General features: G+C 33.9%; 1 protein-coding gene across 1 annotated transcript in view; it reads left to right on the top strand.

Annotated features, from left to right (window-relative positions):
- LOC132193599 (tensin-1) overlaps positions 1-17033 on the top strand; it is a 124914-nt gene that overhangs the window by 15738 nt on the left and 92143 nt on the right. The window lies entirely within an intron of this gene.

Genomic DNA, 17033 nt, shown 5'->3' with positions numbered 1-17033 from the left:
TTTTTTTACATTGTTTTTACCAAATATTCTTCACAAATAATAAGTATAGATTAAAATATAAAAATGCCTCAAAAACTGTTCAAAATATCTGTTATAGTTAAAATCATACATTTTCAATTTGCATTACAAATTTCCAGTTAAATATCCCACAAATTTCAACTATTTTGGTATTATATTTTAGTATTGATTTGCTTGATCGTTTTTTTTTTTAGGTAATTAAATTTTAAAGTGTTAAAAATTCCCTGCAAGGTTTAGAGCTGTGCATGGTAAATAAATAATTCGGCGTTGCTGTGAAAGGTGTTGTCGTTTAGTTTTGTTATTTTTTTTTTCAATCCAACACGGCAGTAAGTCTTCTCGGAGTCAGTGAGCCACACCGGTGCTCTTTTTCCTCGATCGCGTCGCGCGGTGCTTCAGAAACAACACTCGAAATGCCCGGCAGATTTTCGATAGCATCTCTCACACAGCTCTCGGAGAGAATTTTATTTCTACTCGTTATGGTCAAGTAGAGCTCCATTCATTTGACTCTGAATGTTTCGGAAGATGTTTGTCGCGGCCAGAACGAGATAAGCAACCCTTTGATTTATTGCAATAAATAAATGTGGAAGGCAAAAAGCTCTGAATTTCCCCGAGTCTGTTTAACGTCTCCAGATTAGATTTTATTTCCTCTGTGATGGACTTTTAATTTAATTGCCTCTCTTATCGCCAACCGAATAAATCTCAGACGTGGCTCATTATATGCGCGGCCGAGATGTCACGATGACGAGACTCTCTATCGTGCAGACGAACAGGCTCTTTTTATTATGTGTTTTCGCATAGGACTGCATCTCTCACGCGAGAGCACAATAAAATTTATAGACAGAGTATCAAAGTGACATCTGCATGTTTTCGTGTCAAACGGAACGAAAAAAAAACAACTTCCAGCAGCAGCATCATGAATGCTTTTAAATCATGTGGGTGGGTAGGTGCTTTCTTGTGGTCACATAATAAAAAGAGAGAGAAGGAGCACGCGGACTTTATTATATTTGCCTTTATAAGGGATAAATCACGAGCGTGCAGCAGCAGCAGACGCTTGCAATATATTTTCGCCACAGATAACGTCCGCAATTTTATTTACGCGCCGCAGCTGATATCAATCTCCCGCCAAGAAAAATTTCACTTTGTGCATATACTGAGTGAGTCCGAGCTGCGTGCCCTTTCAAATTGAATTCTTGAAGCGTATTGTAATATAATAATAATTTTTATTCTTAAAAGTAGAAAAAAAATTTTTATGCGCGATAAATAAGTACATTTAAATTTATTTTTGAACACCATCAAAATATTTACAAATCGCATTGGTCTAATAATTTAAATGTTTTCGCTTTTTTCAATGCTAAAATAATTTCTAGATCAATAACAAAGTCATCGCTATATATCTGAGCGAATGTACATAATTTTCATTGACTTACAATTATTAGTAATTGCAGTAGAGCTTATAAGTTTATTTGACATTTTTAAATTAAACAATTTGTTTTCATTTTGATCAAAAAATTTTTGTAAAGGATTCATAAGGTAAAATATGAATAAATATTAAAATAATGCAGTTATTGACATTTTTTATCTATAATTACTTTAAAAAGGTAATAAAAATAATATGGAAATGAAGAGATCGGGCTTTTCCTCGTTGCAGAAAAATTGTTTTTATTCAAAAACAAACGGCTCTACCAGTTTCGGTCACGGTCTGCGACCCTATTTCATGAGCAAGAAAAATACAAAAAATCAGCAAAATTTAAAAAACCACATTTTAACATAAACATAAAAATCTTAAAACTAACAAATTCAAGTTCCAACCTATTTCATGAGCAAACGCGCTGCTTTGCTAGTTTTAAGATTTTTATTTTTATGTTAAAATGTGGTTTTTTAAATTTTGCTGATTTTTTGTATTTTTTCTTGCTCATGAAATAGGGTCGCAGACCGTGACCAAAACTGGTAGAGCCATTTGTTTTTGAATAAAACAAATTTTTCTGCAACGAGGAAAAGCCCGATCCCTTCATTTCCATGATCATCTCCTCGAGTGTCAACTTCTTCAAATAAAAATAATAATTATGTTTGAAATTTTTTCTTTTTAAATAAAATGTTTAAATTTTTAACAGGTTTTTATATTACTTGTGGAAAAATAAGTGATCTACTGATGATTCCTTTGTCAGGTGCGAGCACTGAAACATTAACTTGCTAACAAAGCCCAAATAACACATTTGTAGTTATCTTTGAGGTTTGAAAATTCATACATACATAATTTTTCAACTATTTCAGTGTAATAACCTAAATAACAATCTGTTTTCACCAAATCTGAGATTTTTCAGCTTAAATTATCTACTCTATTGACTTAAAAAATTTCAGCAAAAATATCCTGGTTAAATAAATTTAAACAAATAGTTGTTAAAATTCACAGCCTAAACCACTCAATTATTATCTAAAAATAATCACATTTTTCTCAACTATTGAACTTATTTATCCTATTATTTTACCCATTTCACCTAATTGTAAGGATGACTTATTTTTCCGAACCTTATTTTTTTAAAGATACTTATTCTTTTGCTAGAATTCCAAAATTCTTTCTTCCTATGAAACATCTCAAAGCGTGCACAGCAGCCATCCACAAATCGTTTTTCTCATTTCTCTCGGCCGACCGTGTCCGTCTTCCAGTCTTGCATGCGGTTTCCACACAGACGTAATAAAGGCATCCGTGGTCAGATGTAATTGCCGTGTTTTACCAGCACATCTTCTGGCATCCACCAGACGAAAAATCTCCTCCGACCAGGCAGAAAAATTTCAATTTAGAAAACAAGATTCTGCTGCCATGCAAAAAAGGAACATTTTTTGTATAAATTTCTTTTATTTACGTCGCATTAAATTCAAATCACATTCTGGCCGACCCTTTTTTATCGAAGCGGATGGAAATTGCGCGACCGCGTCTCGTGCTGGGCGTCACTCACTCGTCACGTCCAGATGAGACAGACACACGGTGAACCCACCGAGACCAAAATGGCAAACCACCTTAAATAGCAAGGGCAAAACCCCCTTCCTATTTGAGAGAGAATTAAACGATTCTATTAATGATGGCACTCTTATAAATTGATTGTTAATTTGTACTGTCAATGACAGTTGAAGTGGAGATTCATTTCTGAATTCTTTTGCTTTCTCAAAAACAATGGGAAGATTCAAAGAGGAAGTTGATAATTCATACACCAGTGACAGCAAAGGGACCGTTTGAAATAAATAAAGGGTGGTCATTCCCAATCAAGCCATTGATTAAATAAATTTTATTAATATATCGTTAAATAATTGGAATAATTGAGACGCAAACACATAAAACTTTTTCAATTGATATCATAAAAATGACCTCAGAATAGTGTAAGAAAATTTTAATCAGACTTATGGAAATGCAATCAAAATTCTTTAAAAATATTTTTATTCAAGCAAATATGGTCTTTTACTTGCCATTTTTTGCACTTAAGTATAAATAATTTATTTATTAATCCATGGGTGAGATAAATTAAAAGTTTGACCAAAATCACAGGAATGTTATGCATATTGAGAGTAAATTAAGCCTGTAAAAATTTATTAAGTATTATAAATTACTTTTAAAAACTTATTGAAGATATTATGTTATTATTTCATCAATTAGTTTTTATTATTTTAAATTAAATATATATTTTTTAGTAGATTATTGTATTTTTTTATATTTATGTTTCAATGTTTCTTCAAGAGCAAAAATGCATTAAAGGAATATTTGTTGAAAAATAAAATAATAATGTTCAATGTTAAGTTAAACAATTTGAAGCTTATCAATGACAATTAACTTTTATTGGTTATTTTTGCCCTTTTTTCTTTGTGATAGATCAACAAATACAATTTGAAATCCCCATTTTATATATGAATTCAGACGATCTGGAAAAAAATTTACTTGACATGTTTGCTCACGTTGGTGCTCCAGCTGCATAATTTTTTGAGAGGAATCCTTCATTTTCACTGAAAGATCAATGGCGCACGATCGAGATAGTTTGTTTGTGTCCATAATTGGGGCCTGACTCTGTACTGCACACAGATTCAAACAATGCGCACAAGTTTATCAAGGTGCTGAGAGGTTATCTTTTGCGTTGCCTGTGGCTCGACGGAGAAATTCCTCGTCGTCTCCGCAGCCGCGCGCTAATCTGACATCGCGAATTTCACCTTGAACTCGACGGCCTGCTTAAAATTATGTACCAACTTGGGGCGTGCTTTAGCTGCTTCGATAAAAAGAAAAGAAAAACTTTACTCGGATTTCTTTAAAAAAATTCATTCACACTCCACTTGCGTCGTTTATCATCGGGCGCGAATGAATGAGAATCTTTCATATGTATTTTCCTGGAACGGTGCCAAGGTGTGCTCGGCTCGGAAACAACTCGAGCGAGTCGGGGCAAAACAAAAGATGCTCGACGCCGATTGACAGGCAGGTGCGCTTCGGAAAAGAGTTGAAGGGAAAGAAAGTTTCAAATCCCACGCCAATCAGACCCACTTTTCCGAACTTCTGCACGCAGAGTCGGAAATAAATATCTTGAGAGTTTTGAGTGAGTTGTTTACGAAACCATCATCTTTTTGAGGAAGTAAAAAAAAAACGGCTCCAAAGTTCGTGCCGCTCGGCTGCTGATCCATTTGAGTATAATTTCTTCATTTTTCTCTTGCTAGACACACGACTTTTCCCGAGGCGAAATCAGAGAACTGCTGCTCTGATATTAAATTTATTCTTGAATGATGGAAGGTGGTGATTAGATAAATGTTTCGCGGCGAACTCGGTCTATCATCTCACACTGCAAGGCGTGCAGTTTAATTAAATTACGCTACACGCGATTCAGAATGTGTGTGATTGATCTGCACGGCAGAAGGTATTATTAAATGCGGAAAACGTTTTCTATACATTAATCGAGAAGAGATTGTGTTTTCTAAATAAAAAATGCAATTAGTCTTGAGGAAATTGTATTGTATAATTTTCAAATTTATATTTATTTGATTCGTGCGTGGAAATGTCTAACATCTCGACGAGTGAAATGGCAAATTTATGTGCGATTCCAATCTCTCTAAAATATTCTCCCAACGAATATTAATCAATGAAAAGGCTCGCCAGCTGTGCGTCTGGGATGCAAATCGTTTCTTTGTTTGCTCACAAATATTAAACAGGCAGCTCAGCAACCGACGAGCTGTGTCAATTCTCCAGAGGTCAGGGGTCGCCTGCGCGTGTTGCGTAAATATTCGGCACTACCAGAAGGCGCGGCCCAAAGCAAATTTGTCTTCGGCACCATTTTTCATAACTCCAAAATGTACATCAACATTCCGAGACAGGAACCAATAAGGAATGAATTTAAATTATTCAGAGCACATCCATTCTGATAAATACAGAAGATAAAACCGCTAATGCCCGTCTCATTTTCTCTGATTGTTATTCAAATGAATAATTTACATACAAAACGAGCCTATGTAGATCGATGACTAGACCAATTTTTTCAACTTCTCTCTTGCTGGAGGCTTAATTGCGTAAAAAATGAGCTTCGGTGTCAGTTCAATCAAATATTCAAATTGCTTGCATCATCATCGTCTCACTTAGGCCTCATTAGGGCGAGAGATGTGTCAAAGTTTAAATTTTAAATCCCTAAAAGGGCACTTGTGCTCTTGTGTTTACAACAGTACAAAAGTGAGACGATGAATGCGTGGGCGGTGAAGGGCCAAGACCACCAAGTGTGACAGGTGGACACGCTTATTTTTCATTTAATTATAGGGCAATTTAATTGTGATGAAGACAAGAGAAAGATATTTTTGTGGTTATGCTCGTCTCTTACATTATTTTGAATTCAGCTTAATATGCGTTAGCAGTCTTATTTTAGGGTAAATTTTTGAGCTTATGATATGATATTCATAATACTGTACTATTTCATGATAATGTAATACATAATTATTATTGATTGAAATTTATATTGCAGATACTGATTTTACTAGTGGTAATAAAATATTCACATGCAACACAGGGTAACAGTTGAATTATATAATTTATGTATGTACAAACGCAAAGTTTGTTTGCTTTTCACACGCATACTGGAACTAGAAGTCAAAAATAAAGGTAAATAATAAATTTATAATTTAAAGATTTTATTTTAATTTAATATAGAAAATAATTGTCATAAAAATAAAAAATAAAATTCAATCTTGTTATATTTAAATTAAAAATGTATTATTTATTTGTCTTAGTTTTCCATTTCCAGGAATATAAAATTCATTACCAATTTTATGCCATTCTATCAAATTCAAATTCTGCATTCATTAACTTTTAAATCACGCCTATAGCAAACAGAAAATATTTGCGTTTGCTGTTAGCTGCACCAGCCGCCTCGGCAGCAGTGCGAAAACAAACACTGTAAATTAACCTTGCAAACTTGCGTGCCTTGTTAGCAACACCAAAGCCTCCTCTTCGGCCTCGTCCTGAACCCCTTTGTTATCTACGTCACCATCGATTGATACGGGGAGTGTACACACCTCCGCACACCTCAACGGTCGGTGGCAATTAAAATTTAAAACAATGTACGCTCCGTACTTGAAACAATAATAAAACAATGTGTCCGCCAAGAAGTGTAATAAGCAAGGCTAATTAACTCGGGGGAGACGCACGCTGCTCCCATTCAAACCGATAAATTGTGAGAAGTGTCCAATTAAAATTAACTGCTGACGCGATATCAGACGTATACATACGAAAGAAAAAAGTGCCGAGCTTTTCAATCAATTGATTGGCATCGTCTGCTGCCGCAGCAGACGGGGCGCCTCTCCTTTTGTTTTCGCGCGTCCACATTCTAATACATTTTTTGCGTTGGAAAAAAAATTAACACCAAAATTTTCTGCAAAATTGATTAACGTTGCGGCTGACGTGAAATGAGCACCGAGATTGAATAATTAATCAAGCATCGCCTTCACGATAATTACTTTTGCGCTGCATTAATTAATCTGTCGGCTTCCAGTGCCATATTTGGATAATCTGCGCCGAAATTTGCAAACGGAAATCATGTGTTGCGCGAAAGCCGCCTTTGAAGACGGGCAAATTTGATTGATCTGTTCAAGACCTGGTCTCCTTGAGCTCATTATTCCTTCCAGCAGTTTTTAGCCTCCCATTTTTTTCACCTCAATATATTTTACAACCAAAATAAGTCCTTTTTTGCACCAAATGTGACTTGTTGAACCCAATTTAATTCCATATGTTTCCAGATAATGTCTGTTTTAAAGACATAAGTTATCTGATCAATTTTTAGAGAAATGAATAAAATTAAAAAAAAAAAAAATGTAATACTATAAATTTTTGTTCAAAATTTAACAAGTTATAATTGCTCTTTCTTTCAAAGAATAGAAAGATTTTTTTTACTCTTGAAAAATCATCTTCTTAAACAGTTTTGAGTAAAATTTTTACAATGGTGATGTCAAAAGTAACAATATTTTAGTAAATATTAACGCTATATGATCAAAAATGCACAAAAGTCTTAAAAATGTCATAATAACCTGTAATTTAAAAAAAATTTGAAAGGTTACACTCACATTTTTAATCAGAATGACACAATCATAGAGATTAATTATTATCAAAATTAATTTTGGATCAAACTAAATGAGTTTAAAACGAATTTATTCACCATTTATGATTTTTTTCCAAGGTGATTTTAATTTTTTTTTTTTACCTCTCGCTGGCACAGGAATGTAATGTGCGTTGATAAAAATCAAATTAAAAACAAGTCTTGCTCTTTATGTTCCAGGTAAGCTGCCACTTGTGCTGCTCTCACACAATTCGGGTGTCGCGAGGATCGGCGTGCACGTCCCGTGTAAGAAGGCGACAGATTTTTCACCCGAGTCGTTCAAGATAAGAACTTATTTTTATATAATTTTTTTTATCCGGCTTGCTTTTCAACTTCCAAATTTACTTCACCGCTCGTTATACAATAGATATCTGGAGGGAAATCTGAAACAGATAATGCGGTTTGTTAGTTTTGATCGCCTTAATAAAGGGAGGAATTTGTTCGCCGAGTGAAACAGAATTAATTATATGTATACTGCATTGGATTCCCTCCCTATTAAAAATTTTACCTCCTCGCCAGTCGTAAACTTTTATCATATATTAAAATTTATGACCTGGCTTGTTTATGAGAGGAGAATTTTCATTTAAAGTAAACACAACCCACCCCCAATCGAGAAGCTGCGGGTAGGATTGAAATAAATTCTCATCCACGAAAACGAAGCCCCCCGGTTTGAAATTGATTTCGGCCAATTCAAAGGTCAAAAGAACACCCCGATGCGAACACGCGGCGGCGTAATTACAAAGTTTGTAGACTTAGGCAACCTGGATGGCATGTCAAATAAACATTTCCTATCGGACGAAATGGCTTATCAGCCTCACAGCACCTGTCCTGCCATTTTATAGGTTTCCTCATTCCCTTTTCGTATCAATATAATACAAATTAGTCCATAGATAAAATTTGTTGCTGATTGTGAGATAATACATCTCAAATGAAATTTCAAGTGTTTAAGACACCATTTTTTAATTTTTAATTAATGTTTGAAGATTTATTAATAAAAATTTGTTTTTGTGTTCCATAAAATAATTTGAAGGAAAATAATAACGAATATCAATTATTGGATTCCTGAAAAAGGGCTCCAATTTTAGATGCAAGGTCCTCTGATATCGTTTTTAAATCAAAACTATCTTTAATTGTTTTTAATAAGAATGACTAATCAAGATCCATTGTGATGATAAATTCATAACTATTTAAAAAAATATTTTTCCAGCAATAAATAAATACAAAATTGCCTTCATTTTTCTCCATTTTACCAATATTCCAATTCGATATAATTAATATTTGAAACAGAAACTTTGAGTCACATTTTCTGCATAACATGGACAGATTTAAGTTTCAATATCTTTGGTTGACTTTTGAGGGTCCGAAGCTGTTCTATCTCTTGGCCGACAGCTCGTTTTTTTCTCCTATAAGTGCTCCAGTTTTATATCAGGCGGTTGGAAATGGAAAACATCAACAGGCACTAACTTCTCTCGACTTTTTATAGCAGATAAAATCGTCTAATTTTACATTTTCGATCGTGGAAGTGAAGTGTTTTTGGTCACCACTGTGAAGAGAAGAAGTGCATCTCTGCTCAACATTAAGATGTGAGAGAAACGTGCTTTTAAATCTCTCACTGCTGTAAAACATAAATACGTGACGGCCCTCGAAAATTTTTAAATATTTTTCTGCTCAAGGTCTGGTGCATGCACACATTCGCGAATAATTGTTTGCATTCCATGGCTGGACGAGGGTATGTATGTGTGTTTTATAATGGCTGAATACGAAATTAGTTCTGAAAATTGACCGAGAGAGCAACGCTTGGGACGTACGAACCCTGCTGCTATTTGCGGCGGGTGATGAATTGCGCAGCATGGGGTCGGTAATGAGCGAAAGCAGCTTCATCATCTTGCTCAGTTACATTGTTTTTGCGCAGTACTCTAAACTTGAAGGACAGCCACTTTATATAGTTGAAAGATTAAAATAATAATGAACAAAGGCGAGGAGATTTTGATATTAATCAAATTTCAGACAACAGCAGAGATGATTACAAAAGTTCATTGTAAAACTTTTAATATTGAATTTGAAATATTGTATATGAATAATGAGTAACCTTAAAAAGCCACTCAGGTGGCGAATTAAATTTTATAATTTTTAAAGGAATGTCAAATTTATTTATAAGACTGAAATAAGAAACAAGATCGTAAAACTCACAACTGAAGGGATGAAACAGGGGTTCATCGTAAAAATTAAAACCGTGAGTGAATTAAGTGTTTGTTATAAATATCCAGAAGGAGAAACCTACTAATTTTGTTGATTTTAGTGAATTAACAACCAAAATCGAAATAAACCACACAAGGTTAAACAATACTTTACAACCCTTTAATGTGCAAATTTTTTTAAATTTCGATTTAGTAATTTGTTTGTAATTTCAAATACAAGAGTAAACATATTAAATGTAAAAACAAATTTAATATAAGGGTGCGTCCAGGAAAGATTTGAGGGTAAATGTTAAAAATTTTTCTTGAAAACATGCCATTCCAATTTTCAAGTATGTTGTTGGGGTGGTCAAGAGGCCTCACTCACCAAATTTTCAAGTCAAAATAAGTGGTGCTTTTCCGGGAAATCAGATTTTTCCAAAAACAAAAAATATGGAATATCTTTGCTCCTATTGAGAAATTATTAATGATCTTTTCACTTACAGACGTAACTTTTTACGCCCGACAACTTTTCTGTTGACAACTTTTGCGTAGGTCAAAGGTCAAGGTCACTAAATTGCAAATTTCACTTTCTGACGCAATTTTCGCAAAGAAGCACCCCTCAGAAATTTTTCGCAGTATAGGAAAAAATGTAGCCCCAAGTGTGTAGAACAACATCCTTGATTTCCAGAATGGCATTATTTTTAGTTTTTCAATTAATTTTAAATGAATATTAAAAAACAGTGAAAAATCGCTTTTCCGCAATAGAAAGTAATTTTCAAACAGCGATAACTCATTTTCTGTTAGAGATACGCAAAAATGTTATAGAACAAAAAGGATTTGTTTTGACTTGTTGCATCCAGCCATGTATAGTTTATACAGGTCAGGTCACTTGGGGTCATTGACCTCAGTGACCTGTGACCTCAAAAAATAATTTATGGGAAATGAGCTTATTAAAACCATTCCATAAAATAGTTCTTCCTAACTATGTGCCAAATATTCAGTAAACTGCTCTTAAAGGTCACAGGTCACTGAGGTCAATGACCCCAAGTGACCTGACCTGTATAAACTATACATGGCTGGATGCAACAAGTCAAAACAAATCCTTTTTGTTCTATAACATTTTTGCGTATCTCTAACAGAAAATGAGTTATCGCTGTTTGAAAATTACTTTCTATTGCGGAAAAGCGATTTTTCACTGTTTTTTAATATTCATTTAAAATTAATTGAAAAACTAAAAATAATGCCATTCTGGAAATCAAGGATGTTGTTCTACACACTTGGGGCTACATTTTTTCCTATACTGCGAAAAATTTCTGAGGGGTGCTTCTTTGCGAAAATTGCGTCAGAAAGTGAAATTTGCAATTTAGTGACCTTGACCTTTGACCTACGCAAAAGTTGTCAACAGAAAAGTTGTCGGGCGTAAAAAGTTACGTCTGTAAGTGAAAAGATCATTAATAATTTCTCAATAGGAGCAAAGATATTCCATATTTTTTGTTTTTGGAAAAATCTGATTTCCCGGAAAAGCACCACTTATTTTGACTTGAAAATTTGGTGAGTGAGGCCTCTTGACCACCCCAACAACATACTTGAAAATTGGAATGGCATGTTTTCAAGAAAAATTTTTAACATTTACCCTCAAATCTTTCCTGGACGCACCCATAATTTAAACTATAAATAAATAAATTAAAGGAATTTATTTCATGGAATGCCACGGTAGCTCTCCCTTGATCGTGTATATAAAATGCAGTCCCTTCTGTATTGGCGATTGAAATAATCGAAAGAAAGGAAAAATGAGCGTGTATATCGGAATTGAAGTGTTTAGCGGACGCAACTCGTAAAACACGTTCTCCTCTCCGTCATTGATTAAAAACAAGTCGTCCGACTCTCTGTTGTGCTGCATTTTATTGATTTTTTTTTTTTCAGAATCAAAGGACATTTAAGGTTAACTCGAACAAACAAAGAGCAAAACGTGTTCTCCGTTTGAAAAAGGTCATTTTCATCAGTTATATATTTATTTACTGCCGGCGAACTTCAAATTCGCAAAAACAAAAGACCACCGGAACAGAGTCACGACGAATTTTAACAAACGCCCCATTTCACTGTCCAGGCCCGGTGAGTTATGAGACGGCGAAAATCCGCCCTATTTCTAACACACGAAAATATACCGCTCGCTGCTCCGCCGGCGATTTTTCTTTTTCCAAATAAGGTGCCATAAGGTGCCTTCCTAACGAGATTTATGTGCGCCAAAACGAAAGCTCACAGAGACCTCCAAGGGAGTTTTGACCACATATATAATCTCTGATTTAACTACAAATGTTATTCCGTTTTCCAAATATAAAACACACGCATATATGTAGAACATATTTTATTCACAAGTTTTATCAAACTCTACGGTTAGTTTTAAATTTCACCATTTTCACCTGAAAAAAATGAGGAGCAAAAAAATGATATTCAAAAACAAGTGAAAATTTATTGATTTGCTATTGTGATCTGAAAAAATAATTTCTTTTAAAAAACAGCCTCCACAAGAATGAAAAATTGGATATCCGCCGCCGATCGTGCTAATGAGCATAAGTTCTAATGGATCAGAAGACTATTTTGGGCTGTTGAGGGAGCACGTGATGTGCACTTGACTTTGTCCTGCTGAGGGGCGGTGCCGCCGCGAATATGACTCCTCGCACACTTCATGCACCAAGTGTGAAAATTAACTCGTCAGTGAGTTATCCCTGTTAGGCTTGGGGGTACTTGTAGAGGGGTGTATTTTTAGCAGCCGTCGACCGAAGACAAACAGCCGTGCAAGTGTTCGTTTTACAAGCCATCATTATTTTCCACATAGTCATTCAACAGGGGTGCATTTCAACTGCAAAAAAATGTCACAAAAATAGAAATTAGATTATTTAGTTAAAAAATAAGAGTAATGAAAAAATTAAATTGAGTGAACAACTTTTGAACAAAATCTTTTGCAACAAAATTCAAGTATCAATCAAGTTTCTTTACTATTTGTGTTAAAATTTGACAAATTTACTTTCGAATAATTTGAAAATTTTCATATTTTTTTGCCTGACCTGAATTTTGTATATTAGAAATTTTAATCAAACATATTTAAAAGTGTTTCTGCTGTCAAGAGCAACTTTCGTTTTCTTTTTGTTCTTGTAAATTTATTTGGACGTTGCATCAAAGTGTTAGATTTGCGTGTATTAGTTATTGACAGTGCACTCGAGAGTCGCGGCCTTGTTTGCCCTCGCACCGTGCGTGCGCTGCTCTTTTATTTATTCAAATGCAGGTGCGACCTCTCTCGAAAAATTCCAGGTGCGTTGCCTACCACGGCTGTACCATTTCAAATACTTTTTTCTTTCGAGAGCAAGAGCAAAAGCGTGCTCGCCGTCTGTATTATTTCCATCAATGCGTGAATGCGTTTCCGACCCACCCCAACCGGAATCGGGGCGCGATCCGCTTGCGAGAAGTAGTGTGGCGTGGAGCTTCTAGATTTAATGAGAGTGAGGCATGAAACCCTCGACTCTCTGCTGCACAGCTGCCCGACAATTCACAAATTGGAAAAATGATGGGATCTTAGGGGGCTCATGTATCTGAACGTGTCTTGACTAAAATTGGAATTATACAAAGGGCATTTGTGTCGCTTGCACTTCAGAAAATGTGCATTCGCATTTTGGAATTAGTTAAACTTCAATGATTAACCAGTGAGTAAAGCTTAAATAACTTATAAAAATAAATTATATAATTGTAATATCAAGAGAGATAAAATATTATGCAATTTTAAATAATATTAAATATATAATATAAAATGAATTTAAAAATTATTTTTAATATAATTTTTTGAATTTTTTAACTGTTTTATTTTATAAATTTTATGAAACAATTAACTATTTTGTGTCAGTTTCTTACACTTTTACAGAATATAAATTCTTCTCCTATCGCGTACATATATAATTTACTAGTTGTAAAAGTAATTTAATTTAGCAAAGTCCTTGATGGCCCACAGTTAATATTAATTTTTAATATTAAAATTTATAAAAAAGTGAATTATAGTAAACAAATCTTTAAAAGCAAATCACATCAAGCAAGTAGAATCACTTGACAGGCTGGTTACTTTTCATCAATTTAATGAAATTAGAAAAAATCGAAACGTGTTAAATATTAAATTATGTTTATTACAATTTAAATTAATTTTAAAATTAAACACTTTTTAATTCAAATTTGACAAACTGTAACTTTTTAGCCATTTAAACGCTTGTTAAACCCTTAATTAATAATTACAAGTCTTACTTACATAAATTAATGATAAAACAATCTTACAATTAGAGGAAAAATAGATTTTACTATGATTTTTTTAATTGAATTAGTCAAATTTTTTTATTTGGGTCAGGACATATACTTGACGATCAAACATACAATTTTTGCAATTAAATTTAAAGAGTAAGCAGTTTAAATTAAATAATAGTTATTCAGTTATAATAGTTTTTAATATAATTATCACACATATTTTTCTATGAATTGAATGTCCAATTGTCGTGATCGCATGCATAATTCTATATGAATTTTTTGTACCAAGTGACACATCGCAAAAATAAACAAGCTTTAAGTCTGCGCGCTTTCAACAGCGATACAGTTAAATCCTTCTGTATGTAAGTTTAAAGCGAGCGGGGAAGAAAAACGAGTCTCCTCGTGTGTTGTGTGTGGATTATTTATAAAAAACGGTCGGCGCACGTCAAATATTTCAAATCACAACAAAGAGGCCACCTATGGCGATGAAAGAACGTGCTGCGGCACAATGAAAAGGAGAGCATCCTTTTCGGCCGGAAAAACGCACGACCTGGGCCGAATACAAAAAGCTTAGCTGCTGATTGTGACTATTCACTCACCTACAGGCACAGCAAATTGGACTTAGCACCGCCGAGATAAATGTTTATCCAAACGGGCTCCTTTATATTTATAAACTCTTATTCGTGACAAAATTTCACGTCCCTAGCTGATTTTACAAAATCCTTTTAATTTTCGCAAGGAATTTTTATGGCCGATGACGCGTTGCTTTTCGGGCTGGATCTTGTCCATAATTAAAGGTGTGATGCAATTTGAAATTGTGGCCGCGGTGCCAAGCGAGTGATGTCATCAACTTTGAGGTGGTCGCCAAAAATCCGCTTCGTCCGTGCAGCTTCCAATCCTCACAGTTGTCGGCAAAAGCGATTCAATGAATTTTCGGTGTATTAAATAAATATTCACATGTAAAAATGTAAATAATTTTTATAAATTCAATAGACTAGTGTTAAAATTCCCAAATATAAGGTGAATTTTATAGTCTCAAATTTAGTTGAAAATTTTCAGTTTTAAGTCAAAATTCGCGATCAAACAAAAGAAATTAGATCTCATGTCAGACTTTTGTTAAGAAATCATTCATTGAAATAAATTAATGTATTTTCATTTCAGATTTTTAATATTTAATTTTTGATGAAACTGGTATTCACAGACCTCACAGAAAGCTCTTATTCAAAAGTAAAAGTTTTTCAGAAATTAAATAATTTTATTACACGTTTTGGTAAGCTTTATTCACTAACCTGTAATAAACTGCATGATGCAAAATGAAAATTTGAAAATTCAGAAAAATAAGATAAGAAAAAAAAAAAACAACTAGGCGATATATTTATTTATGTTTTGCGAATGACAGAAATATGAATTTGAATCAAAATTATTAAAGTTAAAACGATTGAATTTTAATGAATTTTGAAGCAAATCAATGAATAATACAATTAATATTCATAATTTTCTGTAGAAATTTTATGCACCAAGCCAAATTGAGTACAATTAAAAAAATATGAAATTAACAGTGTTTGAGTTCTGAAACTGTTTTGAATTGTCCTCGGTTATTGGCACAAACATGCGACGACGACGACTCGAATTTCAAAAATAAAGACGACCGTTTCGCAAGCAGCCTTACAACTATAGTTTCTTGCACTTTTTGTTTGGCACAAAGTGCGTCTTTCTTTTCTGTTTCCCAAGAACACGCACTTTGCCTCCGTCGCAGCAGTTGTGCCAATGAGGCGATTTTATCTGCGCTTGGCACCGCGACTAAAAAGGCAAACAATTCAAGGAATACATTTTTAATCATGGAATTTTCTCCCTTTCGCCACACATTTATCAGATGGGAATTGGATTTATTGGCTCGAGAATGAGATGTCACTCAAGCCGCGTGTTTTCGTTTGAGCATTACCGGCGGCACCAGATTAAAATTGGAGATTACTTTGGGAAAGAAAAGGAGCTCGTGCGCATGGGATTATGGTTGGCTCTCAACGCTGTCCGTGCATAAATTATGTGCCTAGCACGCATGAGTCAATCAGTTGCATGGGATTTGTGTCAGAAAAGGACGATGAGGGGAAAGAAAACATGTCGTGAATAATTTATCAACTTTGGTGACGTTTTTGCACGCGCAATAATAATGTACTTGTCGTTTTGTTATTGGCGCAAATTAAATAAACAATGAGCACAATCGAATTCAATTCACAATAGGAATACGTGGGCGATGCCAAATTCCGTAAATAAATTTTTTATTTTTATTAAATTTAAGTTAAGCAATAGCCATATACTTTTGTCTTTCAATTCGTTGTTTAATATTACTCCATATACTTTGAAAACAAATATTGGAGGAAATTCAAATGTAAAAAAAAAGATCTTTTCAAAAAACAAAAGTTTTGGTTATTTTATTATTTTATAAAACAATTTTACTATTATAACAAAAATTTATCTTCTTTTTTAGAAAAAAAATAAAATATTTGTAAATGAAGTAGTTTTTAAAGATCAGCGACGGTTATTAACATAAAACGGATGTGTCAATTCATTAGATTTATAAAAAGGAACAATATTCATGCTCTTTTTTTCTTTTTAATTAATTTTGTGCAAAATCTCCTAAAATCCGTATTGTCAAATTAGATCTATTTTAACAAAAACAGCTCAATTAATGAAAAAAAAATCCGTGTTTTGTCTCTTGAGATGAAATCACTTTAAACACATGTTGCCTCGGACACTCCCTATCATCATCCACCTGAGGAAAAAAACATAATTCCAATAAGCAAGGACACGTTCGGGACTCCTGATCTAATTACGCTGCTAATTATTGTCTCTCACTCCGTCTGTGCACCTCTCTCTCAGCAGATTTATATCTCCAAGTAGGTGGTCTCCTGCCTCTTTTCCCGGAGCTGCTTATACATTTTTTTTCTTATAAATTTTTTTA

The sequence above is a fragment of the Neocloeon triangulifer genome, unplaced genomic scaffold, assembly GCF_031216515.1.
Source record: "Neocloeon triangulifer isolate White Clay Creek 2 clone unplaced genomic scaffold, ASM3121651v1 ptg000004l, whole genome shotgun sequence".
In the NCBI taxonomy this organism is placed as follows: Eukaryota; Metazoa; Arthropoda; class Insecta; order Ephemeroptera; family Baetidae; genus Neocloeon; species Neocloeon triangulifer.
This window is presented reverse-complemented; position numbering and strand designations above follow the sequence as displayed.